The sequence below is a fragment of the Mauremys reevesii genome, linkage group 23 (assembly GCF_016161935.1).
Source record: "Mauremys reevesii isolate NIE-2019 linkage group 23, ASM1616193v1, whole genome shotgun sequence".
Taxonomy (NCBI): domain Eukaryota; kingdom Metazoa; phylum Chordata; order Testudines; family Geoemydidae; genus Mauremys; species Mauremys reevesii.
The window spans coordinates 3971142-3997057 of NC_052645.1; the positions used below are offsets into that span (position 1 = coordinate 3971142).

The window sequence follows — 25916 nt, forward strand, 5'->3', positions numbered from 1 at the left end:
CAGCCAAAACTGGTCATTTTTGGGAAAGTGGCCCCATCATGCTGCATATCTAGGCAGAGTAGGTTTGTCTATGCAAACATCGTCTGTTCCTGAAGTCTTTCCCCCAGCTCCTCACTAGATGTGAGGAGGGAGCTCATTCAGCCCCTGCTTCCGCTTAGTATTTAAAAATGCCTTATTGCCCCTGTCTCTGCCGGCCTTAGATTTCTCCTCCTGTCCTTTTCTTTACAGTTCTGATGAGGTGGCCGAGTGGTTAAGGTGATGGGCTGCTAATCCATTGTGCTCTGCACGCGTGGGTTCGAATCCCATCCTCATTGGATGCATTTAGTCTTCACCCATCCTTTATAGACAACCATCTCCCCATTTGGTACAATGACAGATCAAACAATGGTACTTCTTGCAAACAGAAACTCAGAACGCCCTTACTTTAAATAAAATGTCTAAATCCCAGATTTCTAAAAAAAAAAAAATTCTCTAGTTCTGTATTTCTTAGTTTTTATCTCAAAAGGGAACATCCTCCTCATCTCCCTCAACCACCCTGGCACCTCCCCAAATTATTAAAATATCCTCAACCCGAGCAAGGCCAGAGCAGTGAACCAGAGCTAGTGTCTAGACCAAGCTGTTCTGAAGGAGGCAACTCAAACATTTTCTCCCTGCTTCCCTTGGCAAGGTCTGACTGAGAAAACAAAATTCCCCAGACTGAAAATTTTCTGCTGAAACACCCATACTACTCTGTTTGGGGACGTTGATTTGAATCTATTATTATTATTCTCTTCTGATTCATCTCAGTTCAGTGTTTGTCCTCCAGATGTGTTTACAGGTATTGAGTTGTGGGGGAGAGAGGCCAAGTCATGATGTCTCTTCCTCCCTTTCATAGTTTCTTCCAACTTGCTAGGAAGCTCCTTTGCTACAATGTGAGTCAAGCAGTGTCCATTGTCGCTGTGCTATCTCGGAGAAGTCTGCATTGTACACGGTTCCTGGGATAGTCCTTGGGAGTGTGGATCCCGTCAATGGGCCAGCAGCGAGTCTGGCTCCTCCCTTGTCGCACCTGAAAGGCTGGTGGGGGCATTTCCCAACCTCATAAAATATCCCAGTAACACACACAGAGCAAAACTTCATAACTTCCCAACCAATGCGAGCACACACAATCCAACACGATATTAATGTTCAACAGATCAAGACTTTTGAAATGACACCTCACCAGGCAGACTTTGTACAAACCATCTCATCATTATATGAGAGTGGTGAATATGGGGCTTGCAGGTGCTGCTTTGAGCACAGCGTGCCACACCTGGGCTTCCATTGCAGTGGAGACGTCCCCTTAGAGTCCATCTCTCCTGGGATAAAGATGGCAGCAGGGCTGGCCTGGGTCATCTGACTTGGGCTCCTGGAGCTAAAGCTGAGGGGCTAAAAACTGTGGTGCAGATATTTGTGTTCACACTGAAGCCTGGGTTCAGAAACCCTCATGGAGCCTCAGAGATTGGGCTCAAGCCCATATGTCTGCACTGTAATTTTATAGAGGTTGGGAGGGAGTTTAGCGAGTGGAAATGGTAAAACCACATTGAGGGAACTGGACCACTGACCTGTCAGCTCTTAACACCCAAACTTTCAGTAACTCTATTATCAGTGCCTGTGAGTGTAATTTAAGCCATAGGTCCATCTAGCTCTGAATCTTGTCTTTTGACAGTAGCCAATACCAGGTGCCCCAAAAGCCACTCCTCAAGGTACCACTGGGAGTTGAACCCAGAATCTTTTGTTTACAGGACAGGTGCTTTAATCAGCTAAACTATGACACCTGTGGCTATTTAAGCCATTGTGTCTGCCCACACCTGAATCTCTGCCAATCCCCACTGGGCCCTGACAAGCTTTGCTCATGTTTGGATTCTGTAAAGCAGAGGAGTAGGTGAAGTTTTGGTCCCAAGGTGTGTGTGTGATTCTTTGGACAGGTCTACACTACAAAATTAGGTTGGAGTAATTACATTACTTAGGCTGGCAATGCAGTTCTATCAAGCTAATCGTGGTATAGATAGTGGCTCAGCTGTCAGAACTTTCTGGAGCTATGAAAGGGGAGGGGCCCATGGCTCTGTAGCAGGAATGCAGGGCAGGTGATTTCACGGCAGGCCTGGTGGGATACTGGTGGAGGCCAGTTATGGTGATATAATGACCAGCAGCATTTAGACTGACAATTTGTCACTTTGAGTTTGCTGCAAAAAGCTCTAGGCCTCTTGTCAAGGTGGTTTTATTTTGTCACCAAAAGAGGGAAGTTTTGTCACCAGACGTGGCATTGCAGTGTGTGCACCAGCCACAAGCTGCTGACTGAGGGAGCGTTGTGTGTTTTTCACACACCTGAGCAATATAATGATGCGGAAACAACTTTGTAGTGCAGACCTGGCCAAAGATTCTCTCTCTTTCTCTCTCTCTCTCTCTCTCTCTCTCTCACACACACACACACACACACACACACACACACACACACAGAGAGAGAGAGAGAGAGCTTGCAAGGAAAACCTGACCTGCTCCTCTGCTTTGCAGAATCCAAACACAAGCTAAGTTTGTCAGTCCCCAGTGGGGATGGCAGGGAGTCCGGTGTGGGCAGACACGGTAGTTTAGCCACAGGCAGGCACCATGGCTTAGCTGCCTAAAGTGCCTGTCTTGTAAACAGGAAATCCTGGGTTCAACTCCCACTGGTGACTTGTTGTGTAACTCGTGGGGCACCTGGTATTGGCTACTGTCAGAGGACAAAACACAGAGCTAGATGGGCCTTTGGTCCAGCCCAGTATGGCTGTTTAGATTATACTCACAGGCACTGATAACAGAATTACTGAAAGTTTGGGAGTTAAGAGCTGATAGGTCAGTGTTCCAGCTTCTCACAGATGATCCCCCCTCCCTCTGGGACAGGGGCAGGTCTGGGCTTTCACAGCAAATGCTCATTGTGGCTGCCAGAATCTGTGAGCGGCTCATTTAGTTTACACCAAGGATTGAGTCCTGCTTCGTGCACCGTGTGTGAGAAAGAAAATCCTAAACCACCCTTTGAAATAACGAATGCAGCAGGACGTGTTATTGTCCCTGCCCCAAAGCAGACAGACCAATGGAGAACTGCCATTGAGTCCAGGGTAATACTCCCCTGCCATTTTACCTTTTTTGCTTGCTAAACTCCCTCCCAACCTCGTGGGGTCCCAGAGCCCAGTATTGAGCTTGATCTGAGATGTCTACAGTGCAAATTTACCACCCCACAGCCCTAGCCTGGGAGCCTGCACTGGCACGGGGCAGCCATGGGTGTTTCATTGTAGTGTGGACATAGCCTAGCATTATGTCTACACTGCCATTAACACACCCACGTCACTATTCTCAAGCCCTGGGTCAGTTGATTCAGGCTTGTGGGGCTTGTGCTGCAGGGTTATAAAATTACAGTGTAGAGAATTGGGCTTGAGCCCAGCCTCCGAGACCCCATGAGGGGTGAGGGTCTCCAAGCCTGGGCTCCAGTATGAGCTCCAGGATCCCAAATCAGCTCATCCAGGCCAGCCGGGCCAGCGGGATTTTATCACAGTCTAGATGCCCTCTCAGGGTATGTCTACACTGCAATGTAAGCCCAGGGTTAGCAGAAGTCATGTCAGCAGCCCCAACACATAAACGTAAACCACGAGGGAAAGACTCACCCCCCCCCAATAAGCTGGACAGTGTCCTTCTCCCTACGATTCGTAAGTCCAGCAACCAAAAGTCCTTTAACATGAGCCATCCCCTCTCTGCACCCCACTCACAGCTGTTGTCCTTAGTCAGTGCAAGCCCAGAGGTGCCTCTGTAGAGTTCACCTGCCATCCTGGGTGGAAAAGGGGGGAAATAAGAAGGCTCCATACTCACTATGTTGTCTAGGGACTCCCTCATCTCTTCACAACCACCCTGTCCTAACATTGGTCTGACACCTCAATTTTAGTATTGAGACCCAGAGCTTTGCCCACTTGGCTTTGGAACCCCTGTCCCCTGCCTAGCAAGTGCTATTGAATTGAGGGTGAGTCCCTCAGTCGGGGTCTGCCAAGCACAGTTGTGCTGCCCTTGATTCACACAACAAGGATAAAAACCCTTTATTTCTCCTGCCCCTGTAACATGGAGACTGGGAATCCAACACCAGCCACAAGTGATCATTTCGGCAAGCAACCCAACAGATTTCCAATTTATTGTAAAATCCACATGCAGACTCATACACGAAACCTTGCAAGAAAATCTTCCTGAGGGGGTCTGAAGCACCTGCTGCTGGAGGGAAGGAGGGAACCGTGGGTTGGGATTGAGGAGCAGCATGAGGAGGAGGGGGCCTGTGGATGGGGATTGAGGGGCACTGGGAATAGGAGGGGGCTGTGGGTTGGGACAGAGGAGAAGGGTGAAGAGGAGCAGGCTCCGGTTGGGAGTGAGGAGCAGTGCGCATAGGAGGGACTGAGGGCTGGGATTGAGGGGCACTGGGAAAAGAGGGGACATGGGTTTAGGCTGAAGAGCATCCTTGTTTGGGGATCCAACAGGAAAGGGGAAGGCAGCAGGTGATTCTAATTCCTTAGGGATTTTCAGGTGTGTGTGTGTGTGTGTGTGTGTGTGTGTGTGCGCGCGTGCGTGCAGGGGAGGAACATGCTCAATGCCCAGAGACCTTTATTCCTCCAGGCTGCAAGGACAGAGGGGCTGTCAGGAAGTTGCCCCTTCAAACCCACACACAAAAAGGCCCTTCTGAGGAAAGGGAAAATCCTGAAGAGAAAAAGTAACAAAGAGGACATGAGAAAGACAGTGTAAGATCTTGGGGAGTAGTTTATCACCTGACCAGAGACTTGAACTCTGGACCCTCAGATTAAAAGTCTGATGCGCTACCAACTGAGCTAGCCAGGCTGAGAAAGAAACCAAACAAGTTGGTGTAGAGGAGAAACTAATCAAGAAAACAAGAGCGGGAAACAATAGGGGAAACCTGCTGCTCTCTCTGGCCCGGTCAATACTACGATTTTATATCAAATTTAGCAGCGTTAAATCGCATTAACCCTGCACCCGTCCACACAATGAAGCCCTTTAGATCGATCTAAAGGGCTCTTAATACCGGTATCTGTACTCCTCCCCGACAAGGGGAGTAGCGCTGAAATCGGTATTGCTATTTCGGATTAGGGTTAGTGTGGCCGCAATTCAATGGTATTGGCCTCCGGGGGCTATCCCACAGTGCACCATTGTGACCACTCTGGACAGCAATCTGAACTCAGATGCACTGGCCAGGTTGACAGGAAAAGCCTCGTGAACTTTTGAATTTCATTTCCTGTTTGCCCAGCATGGAGTGCCGATCAGCACAGGTGACCATGCAGTCCCAGAATCCAAAAAGAGCTCCAACATGGACCGTACGGGAGATACTGAAGCTGATCTCTGTATGGGGAGATGAATCTGTTCTATCAGAACTCCGTTCCAAAAGACAAAATGCCAAAGCATTTGAAAAAATCTCCAAGGCCATGATAGACAGAGGCCACAACAGGGACTCGACACAGTGCTGAAACTTAAGAGCTGAGAGCTGAGACAAGCGTACCAGAAAGCCAAAGAATGAAATGGACGCTCATGGAGGGAGGGGCGACTGACGTCTGTAGCTATCCCACAGTTCCCGCACTCTCCGAAAACAATTTGAATTATTGGCTGAGTTCCCAAAGCCTAAAGGGTAAAAAATATTGTCGCAGGTGGTTCAGGGTATATGTTGTCCCCCTCCCTCCCCATGAAAGCAAAGGGAAAAAAATCATTTCTCGCCTTTTTTTCCAATGTCGCTATATGTCTACTGGATGGTGCTGGCAGATGTGGTGCTGCAGCACTACACAGCAGTGTCCCCTTCCCTTCTCTAGATGGTATGGTAGGACTGATATCCCTCATCGTTGTCCCATGAGTGCTCCTGGCAGGTCTTGGTGAGGTCAGTTGGGGGTGCCTGGGCAAAAATGGGAATGATTCTCAGGTAATTCTCTTCTTTAAGCTTTGTCTAATGGAGATTCAGTCCTGCCTGGAATATCATAGCAGCTGGAGGCTTCTCTCCCCTCCCCACTTTGAACTCTACTTGCAGAGGCAATAAAGTCAGTGTTGTTTCAAATTCCTGCATTCTTTATTACTTCATCACACAAATGGGGGGATAACTGCCACGGTAGCCCAGGAGGGGTGGGGGAGGAGGGAAGCAATGGATGGGGTTGTTGCAGGGGCACCCCCTAGAATGGCATGCAGCCCATCATTTCTGCAGGATGTCTGGGGCTCTGAGCTGGAACGACCGTTTGTCTCTCTGGTTCTTTAGGAGGCTTGCCTGATAGTCTAGGCAGGACTGACTCTCCCTTCAGACAAAACTTAAAGAAGAGAATGACCTGGGGAGTCATTCCCATTTTTGTCCATATACCCCTGGCCAACCTCACCTAGGCCAGCCAGGAGCATCCAGGACAGCAGCAGACAGTACAGTATAACTGGTAACTATCATTGTAAACTTGCAAAGCAGCAGATGGTACAGTATGGCTGGTAACCATCTTTGTTAACTTGCAAAAAGCAAGGGAATGCTGCTGTGTAGTGTTACAGTACCGCGTCTGTCAGCACCATCCAGTAGACATAAAGTGACGGTGACAAAAGGCTGAACGGGTTCCATGATTGCCGTGCTATGGTGTCTGCTCAGGCAATCCAGGGAAAAGGGCGCAAAATGATTGTCTGCCATTGATTTAACAGAGGGAGGATTGACTGATGACATTTACTCAGAATCACCTGCAATGCTGTTTTTGCCCCATCATGCACTGGTATCTCAACCCAGAATTCCAATGGGTGGGGGAGACTGTGCGAACTATGGGATAGCTACCCACAGTGCAATGCTCCAGAAATCGATACTAGCCTCGGTACATGGACGCACACCGCCGAATTAATGTGCTTAGTGTGGCCGCGTGCACTTGACTTTATATAATCTGTTTCCAAAAACCGGTTTCTGTAAAATCAGAATAATCCCATAGTGTAGACATACCCTGAGACAGCTTTAGAACCCTCTACCCACTATACGGCCAAGAGACAGCTACTCTCAGATCCTGTGTGGATTGTCTGATGGGCTTGGGGCCAAGAGCGAACTGCGTACCCCCTGCCAGAGCAGGAGAAGTAAAAATAGGGGCTTCCCAAAAAATGGGACAGGAAGAAGAGAGAAGTGGAGAGGCAAATGGAAAAGGAAAAGAACATGCAGACACAGAACCCTACCTAAATACTGAAATAGATTACAAGAAAAAAAAGAGAGAGCAGCATAAAGAAATCTTTAAACTCTTTCAGTAAGTACTGAACTAGAAACTTCTAAAACACCATTTTCACACTACCTTTACTTTTTTTAAAGAGAACTGAAGAAAAGCTTTAAACAAGTTCAGATAATACAAAAAAAAGCCAAAACATTTATTTTTAAACTTGTTTTATAAGGACTAACCACTCAGTCTGTGCTCTTTTCCTCTCAGCTTCCCAAAAGGAAAACAAGAACACTCATCACTAGCAGACAGCAGATACATTAAAGCACCACTATCCACTCACTTCATGCTCAGAAAAGAACACTTTAACTCCTCATTGTGGTTAGCGAGATCATACACTTTCAACCACACTTCTCTAGTTACAAACTATAGAAATGATCCATGAAAGTACAGTCTTAACAAAACTGTCCTCGGCTACACATCCAGGCTAATATGCACAAGCTTTCTTCCCACGGTGAATGTTTTCATACAATGGGTTTCACCCCCAGAGAATTAAAGAACAAAAATCTAAAACCAGGTCCCCATTTCATTAAAGCACAATTGAGACAGCTTTAGCACACTGGCCATTAGAAGATGTTTATGTCGCTATTTACAGACACACACCTCCTGATTAGCATGTGGAGCTCCTAGCAACTAATCAAACCCTCTTGCTTTGCCATACCTCTCACAGGCTCCTCTGTAGCACATGACAGCTTGTCAGGTACAGACAATCCGGACGGGTCAGCCCTTTCTAGCATGCTCCGCAGCGGTTTCTCTCTGGCTTGCTCTCAAATTCATCTGCACTAGAAGCTTTTGCAGGGTTCTATGTTACCGGTGGTACCTGCACTAAATCAGTGGCTCTCAACCTTTAGAGACACCTGTACCCCTTTCAGGAGTCTGATTTCTCTTGCATACCCCCATTTTTTACCTCACTTAAAAACTACTTGCTTACATAATCAGATGCAATATTTATAAAAATAAATCCCTTGAATATAAGTATTGTACTTACATTTCAGTGTATATAGAGAACAGTATAAACAGATCAACATATGAATTTTAATTTGTTACAAATTTGCTAGTGCTTTCTATGTAGTCTGTTGTAAAACTAGGCAAATATCTAGATGAGTTGCTGTACCCCCTGGAAGACCATTGGATACCCCTGTTTGAGAACCACAGCACTAAATCACCCTTACTTTTAGAACTGGTGCCACTTGACCCAAGGCATTCTGAACCATTTCAGTGCTAGTAGACAGTGGCAACACAGCTGCACTAGGTCTGTTGTTCCTCCCTGCACAATTCCCACTTGGAAAGAAGAGATCTTCTGCTCTGACCCTATTTACTATTGTGAGCTGCATAGGCAACTTTCTCTGTGTTATGTGAGCACCATTCACACAATATATATACTACCTCTGCAGCCATGGGTGGCGGGGGAGCCCCCACAGCCCCACACCACTGTATATGGACCCTGCAGCTCCCAGCTCCTACAAGTAGACCCCAGAGCTCCCAGCCGCTGTGAGCGGACCCAGGATTTCCCAGCAGGCATTGATGGCGTGAGGACCCTGCAGCCCCACGTCATTGCTAATAGACCCTGCAGCACCGAAGACCTTGGAGCTCCCAGCTGCCACAGGCAAGCGAGGGAGCCCCCAGCTCTCAGACACCGCAGGCAGAGCCTGGAGTGCGCAGTCACCATGGGGGGTGAGGAGAAGCCTCAGCCAAATGCCATTGCAGATGGCCCCATAGCTCCCAGCCACTGCAGGTGGATGCCAGAGCCCCCAGCTGCCATCGGGACCCCACGGACCATGGCCACCATGGGCAGCGAGGGGACCCCATGGCCCCCAGCCACCACGGGAAGCGAGGGGACCCCATGGACCCCGGGCGCCATAGGCAGTGAGGGGACCCCACAGTCCCCGGCCACCACAGGCAGCGAGGGGACCCCATGGACCCTGGGCGCCACAGGCAGCGAGGGGACCCCACAGCTCCCAGCCGCCATGGGCGGCGAGGGGACCCCATGGACCCTGGCTGCCACGGGCAGTGAGGGGACCCCATGGCCCCCGGCCGCCACGGGCAGCGAGGGGACCCCCCAGCTCCCGGCCGCCACGGGCAGCGAGGGGACCCCATGGACCCCGGGTGCCATGGGCAGCAAGGGGACCCCATGGACCACGGGTGCCACGGGCAGCGAGGGGACCCCCCAGCTCCCGGCCGCCATGGGCAGTGAGGGGACCCCATGGACCCTGGGTGCCATGGGCAGCGAGGGGACCCCCCCGGATCCTGGCCGCCACAGGCAGCGAGGGGACCCCGCAGCCCCCAGCTGCCACAGGCAGGAACTGTCACCCAGCGACCAGCAGAAAACAGCAGCGGGCGAAGGCATCAAGCAAACTCTCAGCTTCTGCTGCTGCCACTCCTTCAACTGGCTCTCGGTTTGCCCTGTTCACTCTGCGTCGCTGCTGCTCCACGGCATTGTCCATCACCCTGCTGCTGAGAGCTCCTGTGTCGCCACTTCCCCTGCTGTCACCTGCCTGTCTCCTGCGGCCACGTAGTGGGGGAACCTCACTACAAGTGCAGACTGGGCAGCCTCTTTCATTGCAACACCATGGGCAGGGCGTGAACCACCAGCTGGGGGAGACTAATGCCCTGCCCCCCCTTCCACCTGAGGCCCCGCCCCTTCTGCAAACACCCCTGTGCCCAGCGTACACCAGCCCTTAGATCCCTCTTGGTATTTCAATGCAGGCACTGACCTGTGAGAGGAAAACATCAGCTCACAAACACAGAGACTGAATTCCCCACATTTAATCTCGCTGCACTTTCCAGAAAGTCACAACATTCATTTAGTTCTTGTTAGGACAGAGAAAAAAATAAGTGACACTAAGTTTTTGGCTCAGTTAAATAAAAGTATGTGTTTAATTAACATAGTAAAAATATGTCCTGATTCCGCTAAATAACACCGCAACCGGAAATAAGAAGAGACAAATCTTGTCAGTGACGACTAATTTTGCAAATGATCTTCCCATTATTAATTTCCACACCACCCCCGTTGGAGGTCTGGGCACCTCCAGTGTCACTGCTCTGCATTCACCTTCCCCTTAGAATTGTTCTCGGACATTCCCAAATTTGGAAAATTGTGCAGTTCACAATGTGAACAGTGACCCCGGCTCCTTCCTGCACCTGCTCTACATGGCTCCACAGCAGCTTCTCCACCTGCAGAGTCACCCCAGCACTGCAGTGCAGCCGCCCAGGGCTTTGCAAAAATTAATAATACAGAGTTTGGAGGAAAGTAAACATTTGTGAGTTGTGGAAATAGGAAAAGGCAACAGTTGTGGTGTTACAAGAACGGCAGTTTTTGGTTTAATAATAAAACCCAGTTATATAAAGGTAACTGTATGTGCAGCTCTGTGCACTCACGTTGGATGGAAGCTTAGTAATTAAATTATACAAGAGGGTCAGGTAAAGTGGCTGCTACCATCACTATGTTTTGTCCCGAGAAGCCTTTACAGCCATTCTGAGGGGAAATGGGCCCTTTGCCCACAGAAATGGTCTATAGGGGACGGCTGCAGGCAGCAGGCGGGGAGATAATCTCATCAAAATGATTTGACTCCTGGGTAATGTTAGCAAAATCACTAAAGGAATGTCAGGGGTTTCTATTGGCACTTAACTTGCCTGCCCCTGGCTGGCTCTGGTTGTACAAGATGGACGTGTAATCGGGGTACAGTTGTGTAAAAAAAATTATTGCAGTGCAAGGGCTGTTAGACAAAACAAAATGTTTTGTGTAATTGTGTAAGGTTTTAAAAACCTAAACTGAGACTTATGGTTTGTAATATAATGTCATGAAGGTTAAACTATGGAAGGAATGTGCTTTTTCCCAGGACGTGTGCAGTGTATATTGGAGAAGGCGTAAAAGAAATGCAAACAAAACATGGTACTTAGCTCAAACCCCATTAGGGCTCCAAAGGGAGCCACAATAGGTTGTGGTTTCTTTTTCAGATCTGTGTGTTTTGAAGCAGAAGATGAAAGTGGAAAGTAATCAGAACTCGGGTGGAAGTTGACTGTGTCCCTTTTAAGACAGTCTCTGAGCTGCTGATGGCTTTGGATCCAAAAGCCAAGCCCGAAAGCCGGTGTGAATGCAAATGACCTAGCTGATGGGGGAAGGAGAGAACTGCCCATCAGTGGCAGCACAAAGGAGCTGCAAATAATAAATACATCTGGTCAGCAAACAAGCTACTGGAAGACTCAGATTGTGGCCCTCCAGGAAAGGGAGATGAAAAAACAAGTCAAGTCTGAAAATAAGGGGGACAGTTAACCCTAAGGAGTGTGTGTGTGTATGTACAGTGCTAAAGCTAAATCTAAAGCTGTCTCTCAGCTGTTACCTGAGGATAAACTTAATGCTTGGTACAGCAGAGAAACTATTGCAAACTTGGTCTGTTGTACAAGAGGGGAAACTGAGGCACACCACTTCATGAATTTCATAAATGACCAGTGAGGGGAGTAATTCACTATCTGACTATAGAACAAAATAAGGACAGCCTGGAGGGAATTCTTCTGTTTTTCCTGCAATTAGCAAGGAAATTTGTAAAAGGAAGTGGTATTATTATTATTAAGCACTAATCTGTCCCCACGGGGGGGGGTGTGTGTGTGTGGAAATTGTTTCTTTTGTTTTTCAGACACTCTACGAGCAAGCTGGTGCCAGCAAAAGACTAAACCATAATACCATGAATCTATGTTTTGTATTGTTTGTCTGTGGTGTTTGTCTTGTTGTTAGCATTGTTGTGTTTCAATGAACAGAAAAACCTCATGACATGAGTGGGGATGGCTTCAAAAGGCTGACCTGGGGGAAGATGTGTGTGGACATTCAAAATGCTCGACTAGGAGGCCAGCACCTGTGTAATAGCTACCGTGGTATCTGGAAGTGAATTGGCAGCTAAGGTGGGCCCCACAAGCCCTATGGGAATAATGAGAAGGGGATTTGCTCGCTGGGAATCAATGGAGGGGTGTGTAAAATGGTGTAAATCCAGGGAAGATGTTTGAATGTGCCCCTCCCTGATGGCCGTGGAGGAGCACACCCAATGGCCCATGGTAAGGGGTGGACAATTGGGTGTACTGTGTATGAGGTGTTTTGCTGGAAATGTACATATTACTGGGGGCACAATTACCCCAGCCCCTAACCAAATTCCACACTACACACTGCTCTCTGGGCTTTGGTGCACAGATAGACCTGTGAATCTTACTGCTGTGAATAATCGAACCAGCGCATACAGTCTGATTCCACACCATGAGGTTAAGTTGGTTTGGACAATAACCCATTTCTCTGTGGACATTCAATGGACTTATGATATGGACAAAAGCACGAAAACCTGCAGCGGCAGCGTATTGCAGCTGCCAGCAACTGGACATGTTAAGAGCTTGACCCCGTCGAAGGAGGAGAGGAGGTGTTTCGGTGGTGGCCCGGATGTTGGACCATGCGGCAGTGCTCAGGTCTCTCGGTGTTGCTGTGGATTGTTACAGTGGCTGGTGTATTGCTAAGTATACTTGTGTTACGTTGCCTATGGAAATAACCTAGAAGTAATGGAGTAAGCCCCTCCCCCCTGTACTAGACAACCTGGACCCAACCTTCTCGGGCCCACTATAGTGGGAAGTCTGGAACACTAATTGGAACAGGTGTGGCAGGCTCCTACGAGAGAAGGTGCAGGGCCCTGTACTACGCACGGGGCAGTGGGACAAATGGAATATCAGCACCTTCCACCTTGATGCCTGGCCCTATCAGGAAATGTGTCACCATATGTCCTATGTCTTGCTAAGGGGGTGAATGGGAACAGGGACACAGGCAAGGCTCTGTGGCGTCAGAGCTGGGATGGGGACACCGAGGAAGGAAACTGGAATCGTTGCTTGCTGGAAGTTCAACCCAATAAACATCTAATTGTTTGCACCTTGGGACTTTGCGTATTGCTGCTCTGTGTGTACGCAAGAAGGACCCGCTAATGGGAGGGTGAAGGGATAAACCCTCTAACACTAACTAACATCTAACACACATTTCAACCTCTTCTTTTCACACTGTTGCTCATTCTCAGGGGCTGCTTTGTCTCCAGACAGATCCATTCTCTTTCAGGACGGCCTTGCTCTTTCTGTCTGTTTCACTCACTGAGGTGTTGGAGTAAACACTCCCCTTCCCTCTAGTCTCAGACAAACACTAGCATTAACTGTTTTGCTACTGAGGGGTTTAGAAAGCATTTGTCAAGATGCCCATTTCTGGGGCATTTTTCCCAAGATCCAATATTTTGCGTTCAAACATCTCCCAGCTTTCTTGGTGAAAATAAGGCTAAGGTTTCCTTGCAATATAGAGGCAGTTTTTCACCCCAGATGGGACTTGAACCCACAATCTCTAACTTAGAAAGCCATTGCCTTGTCCATTAGGCCACTGGGGCCCTGTGGAAAAATGGAAATTCAATCTCCTAAATGCATATTTCTCATATTAACTTGGAAGCCAAATAACCTCTTTCTGCACCTTACAGAAATGTCTGCATCCCCTGGCAGCGAGGCTACTGGGGAGGTCGCTTACAGAGCTGAGCACCACCTTTCTGCCAGCCATCTTTAGAGAAGAAGGCTCTTTTCCCTGACAGCCACACAGCGCTGCCTAGCATCCCGAGAGCCTCCCTCGTGTTCTCCCGCAGCAGCCGCCTGCCGGTGTGGGTGGGAAAAGGGGACCAGGAAGCACTACGGCCTCATTACGGGACAAGAGGCCCTCACCACCCCCAGGCCTGCCTCTTGCCTTCAGCCCAGGCAGCCAGAGGTGCCGGGGAGCTCCCTGGCAGGCCGCCGCCTCAGCCAGGAAATAAGGAAAAGGGGATGAATGAAGAAGTCAGGAAATAACAAGGAAATGAAGAGGTTTGTCGAATGGGTTTCTGCCCGATTTACCATCTTCTCAGCTACCGCTCAAAGTTAAAGACCTAAAGTCGACCTATCGGCATAAGTACAGATGGTTAGGTGGGAATTAAAAGGAGCTGCTGTCACAAGTGTTAGGTGCCTGCAAGCAGCATGCAGACTGTTGAAAAACACTGCAATTAGAGGCTCAGATGAAACGTTTGCCCTAAATCAGAAACGACAATAGGACGACCAGCAGAACGCCACTCTAGGTAAACGGCCGAGTACTGGAGGCTGTTAGAGGCAAAAAGTCATTCCTCAAAATTTGGAAATCAGATCCTAGTGAGGATAATAGTGTTAGCCAAAAGGGCTCGTTTTCCCCCCGGAGCTTACCTAATTACACCAAGGAGGCACGGAGACAGGAAGACAAGTACCACACCCTTTATTGATCGGTCAGCTGAGCGGGTGTTCCTCTCGGCTAGTGCCAGAGAAAGAGACACACCTTACATGGCCAGATGGGCCTACCTTTATACCCCGAAACAAACAACTTAGCCTACGTTTGTCTACGTCATTTGGTTGACCTGTAGAACCTGTACATGCATCTATTAGGGATAATTGTATACGCAGGATACATATATCATTTTGTGGGGGCTACAAGATACATCTGTTGAGGATACATTTGTCATTCTGAAGGGGACACAAGATACATCCGTTGACCCTTTGTACTAGATACTTTGGATGCATACATGTGAACGCAGCTGCATACACTTGGGGAGCCAACATATACTTGGGGAGCCAAACAAAACTGATAAGCAAAATAGCTGACTTAGGTAGATACACAGCCTTCAGTCTAATGAGTTCTGTAAGCTTTCCAACACAGTTTGGACAAGCATAACATAACTTTGGTTTACTCAGGCCTAATACGGAAAGGCTTCATTAGCACTATAATTTTCCAACAACTCCCCCCTTTGAGAATACTCACCAAACCTTTTGGCTGAGTTTTCTCACACTTTGAGGCCAAAAAGCAATGAAGCTCTGCAGAAATATTTACAACTGCTCTTTTAAGCTTAGTCCCCCCAACCCAGGAATGAATGCATGGACAAAAGAGTGGAACCTTGTTCATTTAACAACTAAGGGATCGGGGCACTGACTATAACTCAGGTAGGCATACTCAATGGTTTAATTTCCCAGATGCCTCGGTGAATAATTTAGTCCCATATGCATCCTCCCCATGGACCCGGCAGGATTCGGTATGTGGGAGCCCACATCCACCCTAACCGGTCCATATGCTTGGAAGGAGCACTGTAAATGTACACACTTTCATCCAGAAAGTGTCCAAATATGTTTCCATGACCACAGATCAGATGGTACTTCAGATGTGTCTGTAAGGGCAGTGGGCCAAGTCTGGTACTCAAGATTACTCCAAATGGCCATCAGCTGGTCATTCAGGAAATCCTGGATTTCTAAACATACTAGATCCCACTGCAATGCCTTCCCAGTCTTAGTGATATTTAACACCATTTCTGTCAGTAACTTCTGGGTCATAGAACTAAGGGTGGAAATGACATGTAACTCACCAGCTCCAGCCTGTACTTAAGATAGCTGAGCTTAAAAAAATAAGGCTAGTGGCCCTTTCTAGTTGGCCCAATTTCTTAGCATATTCTTGGCTTTGAAAAATAATTCAGATGACTGCAACACTATTGGCCCCAGCCCACAGGGATCTGGTCAATTCCCCTTTCTCCAGAGGAAATAACCCAGGCTCTTTGTTGTGCTAAGCTAATGGCAGCCCCTTGTGAGCAATCTGGGTATGTAAAAGTGATCTGAAAACTGGATAAAGACAATGTCATTTAAAATCCAATTAGGAAGGGCAATACATACTAAAGGATTTATCCAAAACACAGGGCGCAGCCTGTAGAATAAACCCCAAAATCCAATTAATTCCACATTCCCAAACATGGGTCCCACAAGTTTTTTTTCTGCCAGTGTATAATTCCTCGGGTTTCTTCACCAGGGTCAGTTCTCAATGTCCTTTTAGTCAGGAATTCCTGGACTTTGGCAATGTCAGTGGAGTGAGTGTTTTTTTTTCTTCTTTCCCCAAACAGTTGTAGTTCAGCATTCTACAGGGGAGGGATTAGGAATACACCAGCCTGTAATGGTTTTTGATTCTTCTAGAAAAGTTCAAAGGCACAGTAGGTCTGTCAGCGGACAAGGGAGAGGTTAGCTAGCACGTCACCTTGTCCTTTTTCCCTGCTGTCCAGAAGGCACAGTGGAGCTAGAAGAAGGAATAGGCTAATCATATAGGAGAGTTCTCCTGATGTGGACGGGTCTTTTTGCAGTGAGAATCATGGGTCCAAGCAGTCAGTCTTTGGCACTTCACAGCGGTGTTGGTAATCAGCAGGACTCAATAAGGGCCTTTCCAGCGTGGAGCCAAAGCAGTCTTTTGTTGGTGGACCTGTACATTGATCCGGTCTCCAGGTTCCATGGAGTGGCAGGGCTGCTAGGGTCTTCGGGTAGTGCGTCTTTACCTGTGTAAAAAGGAAACCTAACACATTGCATTAGTGTCTTTGCAGATTGTACAGCCCCCCTTTTCTGGTTGTTAGCCAAGTGTCCTTGAACGAAGTCAGTGTATTTTTTTTTTTTTTTTTTTTTGGACTGAGCTTGCTAGTTAAAGTTTTTCTCATTTAACTCGTTCTTTTTCCTTTTCCCCTTTTTGGCTTCCTTTTTTTTAACCTACAAAGGAAACTTTTACTTTTTACTTATACACCTTTTGTTAACAATGAACACATACACATTGGTGTTATACAGTACATTAGTCTTATTATTTAATGTATGCCACATATACCCTTCTACTAAAATAACCTTATTAGAGAGCTTTGGAACAACAAGCCAGGACAAGCACACCCACTTTGATGAGTTCATTTAATACAAGCTCTAGTTCAATAGCTTCCCACCATCCCCAGCCCTCTGGCTAGAAATCTGAGGTAGCCAGAAGGATCCCATGTACAATATGGGTAGTGGGTTAACTTTTTATGTCCTTGCTTCCAAAGACTGTTAGTATGCAATTTGGCCAATGCAGTTTTTTCTTTTACTTAAGAAAATACATAAGACTTTAGTATATCACATTTTTCTGATGTATCCAAACACTTTGTATTTTAAGTTGAACAAAACAAATATCTGCATTTCAATTCAAGCCTTCTGCTTTATTTCAAACCAGACCATCCCATGAAAATATTAAACACAACAATTCTGGCCACTTGAGACAGACACCACAAGACAGAACATAGAACACAAAACATAATTTTTACTCTGCCAGTAAATCATGGTATGTTGTATGCTGTTTAGCTGGCATTAGTTTTCTTTGATTATCTGAAAGACAAAAACAAAGGTCTACCCCTTCTGGGCAGTCAATTATTGCTTAAAATATACAAATACCCTTGTTGATTTTAGGCAAAACAGGGGAATTACCCCATATTTTCTTGTATATGTTTTATAGGCAGCCCAGGTTTCAGTGGCTTTTACCTTATCAGTTAGATAATTTGCATTAATACAGATACTTTCTGGCTTGCTTTTTACTTTTAACTCCTGCTTTTAAACACTGAAAGAAAACATCACCACTTATAATGCCTTAGAGCCTAATAAATTTTCATTTACATAGCACTGTATACATTCTTTAGCTAATTCAACAAAATTGTTCATAGCCAAATGATTGCAATCTAATAATTTCTTTGCCTGAATTTATTTACAAACATTTAAAAAAAAAACACCAAGAACTTTTCTCTTTAGCATTTTTACAAAGTTCAACTACTATTCCCTCCAGCAACTACAGAGTTAACTCTTCACTCTCCTTCAAATCACTTGCTCTTTCCTTATATCACTTGCTTTGTCTTTCAACAGCCACTTACCAATTCAAATCGCCATTCCAAATATCCTCCTGAGTATTTGAAATCCCCATGCTTATACTCACTTACTTCTTCCTTCCACGAGACCCTGAAAAGTTTCCAACCTGTTCTCCAAGCTCTCTGTCTGTTGCCCGCCCGCCTGGGCCCGATCCTTTTTTTTTTTTTTTTTTTTGCGCTGAACCGTTTCTTTCATGGGCTTCTGCCCCCACCCTTCTGGTCTTTTCCCAAAACATTTTATTCACAAGACGACCCGAGTCCTCCCTCGTGAGGCTTGCCACCTGGGCAAAACGCATGGCCCACTGGCGTTAACTATTTAATTGCCTCTTGTAGCAAACACACTGCTGTTACGGCATATGCTGAGCACGAATGGTTACATTTTAACAAGTCCCTGAAGGACTGGTACTTGCTTAGCCAGGGCTTCCTTTTCTAACTGGAAGTCCTGTCTCAAGGCCTGCAACTTGCCCTGGGCGCAGGTTTGAGTTGCTGCCTGGTTCATGATCTATGCTCTTAATTGCTCAATTCTAATTACCAAATACACATTTTTTTCCTTTTCTCCAACTACTCTATTGCCCAGTCCTGCTATGACTGGGGGTAGATCCACCTGCCACCCGTCCCGGTCAACCAGGGTGGAGAGAGGAATGCTAAACCCTTCTCCAGTTCTCAGACTTACTGCAGCTGAGAATGGGCACATCTTTAATTATGCAATCCTCAACATATAACACCAACAGAACCAAATAAAACAAACATAAAACAACAAGGGTAAAACAAATAGATGGTGTAAATTCTACAGGGTTCCCCCATTCTCTATTGCTCACCAAACTGTGACAAATTTCTGTTACCAATTTATGCCTCATGTCAGGTGATCAAACTGACACTGCAGGACGTTGCAGGAGGATAGAGAAAATACACCATATAACCAAATTTTAAAGCTTCATTAAAATGATAAAACAACAATGGAGAGCGTTGGGAACGCTTCCACATCACTCATAAAAAATACGAATGCCCCATACTTACACATATCCAGACTGGCCACGTCTGTATATAACATTCAGAAAAGGGGAATAGGTGGACGGGAGATTATCCTGTATACAGCTTGTCCAGAATTTCCAACATGCTTCCGCTCTTGGGAGGGCTGTTCTTTTACACCCTGGAATCTCCTGCGGTGTCTCTTTCAGAGATTCTAGTCCAGGTCAGCTACCTCTGGCTTCTCCAGTGTCACCAAGCCACACCAGCACCGGCATCCGTCACAAAGTCAGACTGTTGGATCTCACCAAACAGTTAAGCTTTGCAAATGTAATCTCAGTTCTGTAACTTGTACTGCCTTTGGTTTGCTTGACCTTGAGCATAAAACAACTTTCTCTTTTTATCTCTTGGCGAAGCTGAGTTTTAAATTAACCCATTTCTAGACAAATTGCTCACACTGTGTCAGAGGCTTTTCTTTGGTGATTAAAAGCTCCTCTGAGATATATGATCTTATCTAGATTAAAGGTACCTTTTAATGGGCATTGTTTAGATGGATCTTCACGCGTATAAAGATTCCAATTCTCTAAATACCTGCAGGTTTTAGAACCATAATGTACGTACATATAATATGCTGGGGTACCCTTAGGGGGTGAGGTGGAATGTTTAGACTGTCCCTTACCCACACGGAAAAGAAGGGGGGGGAAGAGAAGATGGGTTCACACGCTCCTAGACCCGATTACAGTTTTGGCTTCCAGCATACCAATAGAACAAGAAACAAAAGTACCCCTACCAAAAAGAAAAGCCAGCCCTGGGGCTGCTCTAAGTCCCAGTAATTGTTCAGCATGGCCCACGGACTCGTGGAGTTAATGGAATTATTCATTAGCCGTGTCTGAACCTAGGTACCTTAACCAGAAAGCTTTTACCCACACACCTTCCTATTTGTGGGTTCCTTTACCGTTAGGGGCCCAAGGTCCAACCCGCACTTCGGGGGCGTTAATCCTCAAACCCAGGAGGTAACGCACTTACCACGCCCGGAGTGGCCACGTCTGGCAGGTGGACTCCCCTCTTCTGGTACTGTCTTGCCTCCGTGTCGTTTGGAGTTCTCTATGGAGGGGGCGTAGCCGTCCTGGCCGATTGCGGCGACCCGGAGCTCGAGCAAACCAATAGCTCAAGGTGGCCACTCTCCTGAGCCGTCCTCGGCCGCCGGTCAGCGCCCCCAACAGGGAGAGAAGTCCCGGCGTGGAGTCGCCATTTGTTAGCCAAAAGGGCTCGTTTCCCCCTGGAGCTTACCTAATTACACCAAGGAGGCACGGAGACAGGAAGACGAGTACCACACCCTTTATTGATCGGTCAGCTGAGCGGGTGTTCCTCTCGGCTAGTGCCAGAGAAAGAGACACACCTTTCATGGCCAAACGGCCTACCTTTATAGCCGGTAACAAACAACTTAGCCTACATTTGTCTACGTCATTTGGTTGACCTATAGACCCTGTGGATAATTGGGTACGCAGGATACATATATCATTTTGTGGGGGCTACAAGAGACATACAGCTGTTGAGGATACATTTGTCATTCTGAAGGGGACACAAGATACATCCGTTGACCCTTTGTACTAGATACTTTGGATGCATACATGTGAACGCAGCTGCATACACTTGGGGAGCCAACATATACTTGGGGAGCCAAACAAAACTGATAAGCGAAATACCTGACTTAGGTAGATACACGGCCTTCAGTCTAATGAGTTCTGTAAGCTTTCCAACACAGTTTGGACAAGCATAACATAACTTTGGTTTACTCAGGCCTAATACGGAAAGGCTTCATTAGCACTATGATTTTCCAACACTGTCTGTGTTGTCTTCTCTAGCAGTTGACTGGAAGGTGAGCACTGGCCGCATGCCATGTAGCTGTGTTGTCTCGAAGGGCGAAAGCAGTAGGAATGGTGCCTTCATAGCCCACCTAATATTCCATAACATAGTTAAGGAAAATATTTCTCAATGAATTCTCAGTAAAAGATCAGTAGCAGCCAGTGTCCGCATCAGTCTACGAGCATTGGTATTTTCTTGAAATTTGTCAGACCAACCTATCTAACACCTAACACACATTTGAAGTTCTTCTTTTCACACTGTTGCTCATTCTCAGGTTCTGCTTTGTCTCCAGACAGATCCATTCTCTTTCAGGACGGCCTTGCTCTTTCTGTCTGTTTCACTCACTGAGGTGTCGGAGTAAACACTCCCCTTCCTTCTATTCTCAGACAAACACTAGTATTAAGTGTTTGCTACTGATGGGTCTAGAAAGGATTTGTGAAGTGGAAGATGCTGTTTCTGGGGGATTGCTCCCAAGATCCAGTACTTTGGGTTCAAACGTCTCCCAGCTTCCTTGGGGAAAATAACACCAAGGCTTTGTTGCAATATACAAGAAAGAAGGAGTTTTGCCACCCCAGATGGGACTTGAACCCACAATTTCTGGCTTAGGAAGCCAATGCCTTATCCATTAGGCCACTGGGGCCCTAAAGAGCAGCAGAAAGAAGGATGGAAATTCCCTCTCAGGATTGCACATTCCTCACATTCACTCAGAAGCCAAATACCCATTTAATGGCCTTACAGAAACGTCTGCATCCCCTGGCAGCGAGGCACCTGGGCAGGTGGCTGACAGAGCTGAGCACCACCTTTCTGCCAGCCATCGTTAGAGAAGAACCCCACCCTAGAGTCACCCCTCCCTCCTTCAGCACCTCCACATCTGTGGCTATGAGTGGCAGTAGGATGATTAGGGGGCGAATCCAGGGCTGGAAGGGGGGTAAGGTCGGCCTGTAAGGAGTAACCAGGTGGGGCTGACCCAGGGGGAGGCTGTGGGCTTCTGGTCAGTTCTTGGGATCCGAGCTCTAGATCAAAGCTGCACAGGACCTGACACCCAGGGTTATAGGGCCGACATAGTGACCCCCTTACTGGCCTCGGTGACCCCCAAACCCTTGTTACTAAGGGCATTGAGGAGTCTCTGTCCCTTAATAACTTCTGGGAGCTCCCCAGCAGGCTGCGGGCGTCAGCCGCCTCCTGCCTCACAGGTTAGACTCTTGGCGCTGTGCCAGCTGCCCCCTTGCTTGCAGGCCCAGTGTAAGAAGCAGGAGGCCCGGTGCTGGCAGAAGAGGGTTTTGATTGATCGACCTCTGTGTTATGGGCACAGGACGCTTCCACTCAGTAGCACAGCTGGGGGGGAGCGAGGGGAGCAGCTAAGGGCGCCGGGTTCCTCCGGTGGGGTGTGGAGCAGCCGTTCCTTTTCCTGTCCTTTTTGTGTGCAACTGCTGACAACAACATCCCAGACAGAGAAGCAACAGGCCAAAATACTGCCAAACAGCTGCCAAAGTAGCTCAGTTGGGAGAGCGTTAGACTGAAGATCTAAAGGTCCCTGGTTCAATCCCAGGCTTTGGCAGGCCCTTTCATCCCTCTTTGCACAGTGGTCCCTGAGCTTGGGCTCTGCAATAGGAAAAGATATTGTGGGCTGCTGGCCTGATATTTAACAATGAGGGACAGGAGCTATCTCTCCTAAGTGAGTTATTGGTGGACCCAATATGGCAGGAAGAGAGTGCTAGAGGGGGTGCTGGGCAGTGACAGGCAGGTATAGAGGATGAAAACTCTTCTGTGCAGCTGAGGGAGGGCAGTGCCAGGGAAGGGGCAGGTGTGAAAGTGGCCATGTGGAAGGGAGTTGGGGGCCCAGGAGGAGGCACTTGATGTTCAGTGTCTTGGAGCAGCTGGTCTTGGACATGGTGGGTGTTCAGGAAATGCACATTAACAACTCTAGGGTAGCTTGATGGGCAGAGGGTGATTGGAGGAAGGGCCCATCTCTCTGGTCCTCCAGGCCAGGGAAGAATGATGGGGTTGGAGTCTTGTTCTTCACATTCACAGTGTGAGTACAGAAGGTGGTGGAGCTCCGACCAGGGAGGGCATTACTGGTGGGCTTTGTGCTCTGTGGCACTGGTTACTGCTATATTAGTGTGTATGGTCCCCAGTTAAGGCATGAAAGGAAAGTTCTATGAAGGAACTGGCTCCCTTCTTCTAGACCGCACAGTGTTTGGTGTTGGGGGGGGGGGGTTTTCAATTGTTGCACCAGCCTGAGGACTGCTGGTCCTGTTTTCCCGACTGTCAGAGGAAACTCTTCTATGATGAGCACTGCCTGGCGCAGGTCTGTAGTGAGGTCGGCTTAGAGGACGTGTTTCTCCGTAGTGGAACCAGTGGAGGGTGGGCAGTAACCTCCTATTCCTCTGACCCGAGCTCACACCAGCCGCAGAGGGGATACACCTTTCTGCGGGGACAGGCCAGGAGTCGCATTGACCGGATTTACGTGAAGGAGAGCACATCGACAGCCCAGTGCAGGGTGGAGCCAATGGACTGTTCGGATCACGCAGCTCTCACCGTGTGCTCAATGTGGGCAATTCCCTGACCCAGGGCAGAGGATATTGGAAACTGAACATCCAGAGCTTGCAAGATAAAGGAGCAGGGGGGTGAGGCCTGGCAGTGTTGGCAGAACAGGAAAGCATCAGAGGGTTCTGTGGCAACCAGGGTGATTGGTGGGAGTCGGTGAGGGAGGAGTTGGCTGCTTTGTTCCGGTGGCTGGGGAAACACCACAACATTAAAGAAACCAACAGAGCCAAGTCCTGCAGCGTCACCTGTGGGATTTCCACAAGAGCATCCAGGCAGGGGAGCCAGTCAGCGTGTGACTGTACGATCGGATCAAGCGACAGCTGCCCGAGTTCCAGGAGATGAGGCTGCAGTTGGCCGATATGAGCAGGAGCACCGAGTGAAGGGAGGAGCAGCCTCCCCTGACATTTTTGCAGCCTGCAGGGAATGGAGACAAAGAAGGGGGATGCAGGGACTCAGGGCAGGACCCATGGATCCGGTAGAGCAGGACCACAGTCGCTGGAGGAGAGAGAGTCCCGCGAGAGGAAGCTGATGGTGGGAAGCAATAAGTGCAGAGTGCAAACCAGCCAAGAGTCACAGGGGTCTAGAAAATGAAATAGCAGCAGGTCCCATGGTGTAATGGGCAGCACTCAGGACTTTGAATCCTGGAATCTGAGTTCAAATCTCAGTGGGACCTCATGGCAATACGTTGCTTTGCTACAAAGCCCTGGAGCTCAATGTGTTTGGCTACTTTCTCTCAGGGTCAACTAGAGTGAGTTTTTTCCCTCCTGCTGGGTGACTGATGCCCACTGGAGATAGGTCTTTGGTCCGGCTGGTTCAATGGGCTGGCGGCTATAGGTTGGGGTCCTAGAACTTAACAGTCTGGCTAGAGATTCCTGCGGGTTGACCGGATGGTTGTTTCTTGCTGCTTCACCTGATGTCCACAACTTTGGTCCCTGCAGCTGTCACACGCTTCCTCTTGCCCACATGGCTTTTAAAGGAAGGAGGGCCAGGGCCAGGCTTCATAGTCAGAGCTAGGCAGGAGGGAGGCAGAGTCCCAGGCTGGAGCCCAATACACCTCTCCTCCTCTGGGCACCTGGGGTGTTGTTCCCCCCTGTTCAGGCAGCCCTGGGGCCCTGCACTTCACACAGCTCTCCCTGATTTCAGCTGTTAGTGAGGGAGCCTCACTGCTAGTGCAGACTGGGCAGTTTCTTGCATGAAAGACACTGTCCCAAAGCAGGACTAATGCTTAGAGCTGGTTATCAGCGATTTCAGATCTGTTGGTCTGCAGCAAGACTCTCCATTGAGTCTTAACCAGCTCTGTTATTACACAGGGAAGAACAAAAGGGTCAAATGGGGCCTGGAACCCTTAAGAAGAATCCACCCCACCGAGTACAACACTTGTCGCTACCTGCTCTCAGCTCCACTGAGAATGTTTTGGGGGTCACTCCTTGGCTTTATCAGCCTAGGGATCTCGGAGAATCACAATTAACAGGTGCTCCAGTGGCGCAATTGATTAGCGCACAGTACTTATAGGGCAGTGCTGAGAGGAGCTATGCTGAGGTTGTGAGTTCAAGCTTCACCTAGAGCACTGGTTTCCATTAACCAAGTGGTGTCACCCCCCCATTTGGCCTGTGGAATGTAGAATTCCAGTCCAGGGAGAGGAGGAGTCAGAAATGCCCCCTTCACTTATTACCTCCTCTCCAGGGCTCAGGTCAGAATCTACAATCCTTTCTGCCCGCCACCAGCCCCTGTGCCAGGATCCCTCAAGCAGAGCCTGGAGTCCTGCCCATGGCGTCTGTACTATTGACAAAGACTAAATGACAGGGTCAAAACACTCAAATCCCGCCTGGTGCGAGGAGCCAGGTTTGCTCTTCAAATTCTGTCGTTGGTACATTTCCAGGCCTGGGAATGTCCCACAACAGCATTGAATGGGAAGCTGCCTGCAGAACAGTTACACTGCACAGAGCTCCTGTGGAGGAGGGGTGGGAATTAGTAACATTTTGAGGATCGTTTGGGAAATGAGCCTTTGCTGACAAGGTTTGTCTCTGTTCATATTTCACCTGCAGGTGTTATGTTGAGGGATCTTTAGTGTATTTTTGGGAGGTTAATAACTAACTCCTCAACTTTATTTATTCAACTTAAAAATTGGTGTCACTTGATTTTTGCATCTCCCTGTGAAACTACAACTGACACGTGTGGCTTTCTACAGGGGGTCATGATGTTAAAGTTGGGGAATTCAGTCTCTGTACTTCTGGGGGGAGTGTTGATTTTTTACAGCTGCCTCACGGCCAGGCACACTGGGCTGTTAGCTGCACCCACTGTCCTTGCCAGGGGCCCCTGCTGAACCCTGGGCGGCTGCACTGCAGTGCTGGGGTGACTCTGCAGGTGGAGAAGCTGCTGTGGAGCAATGTAGAGCAGGTGCAGGAAGGAGACGGGGTCACTATTCACATTCTGAAGTGCACAATATTCCAAATTTGGGAATAGATTCATAGATTCATAGACTTAAGGTCAGAAAGGACCATTATGATCATCTAGTCTGACCTCCTGCACAATGCAGGCCACAGAATCTCACCCACCCACTCCTGTAACAAACCCCTAACCT

At 48.1% G+C, this 25916-nt stretch overlaps 5 non-coding genes across 5 annotated transcripts; 3 read left to right on the forward strand and 2 right to left on the reverse strand.

Annotated features, from left to right (window-relative positions):
* The first annotated feature begins 232 nt into the window (after positions 1-232).
* Positions 233-314, forward strand: TRNAS-GCU. Its single transcript has one exon. It is a non-coding gene; the product is annotated as a tRNA-Ser (tRNA).
* Positions 315-7412: 7098 nt separating this feature from the next.
* Positions 7413-7629, reverse strand: LOC120389515. The gene has a single exon (XR_005590987.1). It is a non-coding gene; the product is annotated as a small nucleolar RNA U3 (small nucleolar RNA).
* A 13726-nt stretch (positions 7630-21355) lies between these two features.
* TRNAR-CCU lies at positions 21356-21428 on the reverse strand. Its single transcript has one exon. It is a non-coding gene; the product is annotated as a tRNA-Arg (tRNA).
* Positions 21429-22273: 845 nt separating this feature from the next.
* On the forward strand, positions 22274-22346 carry TRNAF-GAA. Its single transcript has one exon. It is a non-coding gene; the product is annotated as a tRNA-Phe (tRNA).
* Positions 22347-23936: 1590 nt separating this feature from the next.
* On the forward strand, positions 23937-24008 carry TRNAQ-UUG. Its single transcript has one exon. It is a non-coding gene; the product is annotated as a tRNA-Gln (tRNA).
* The last annotated feature ends 1908 nt before the right edge of the window (positions 24009-25916 follow it).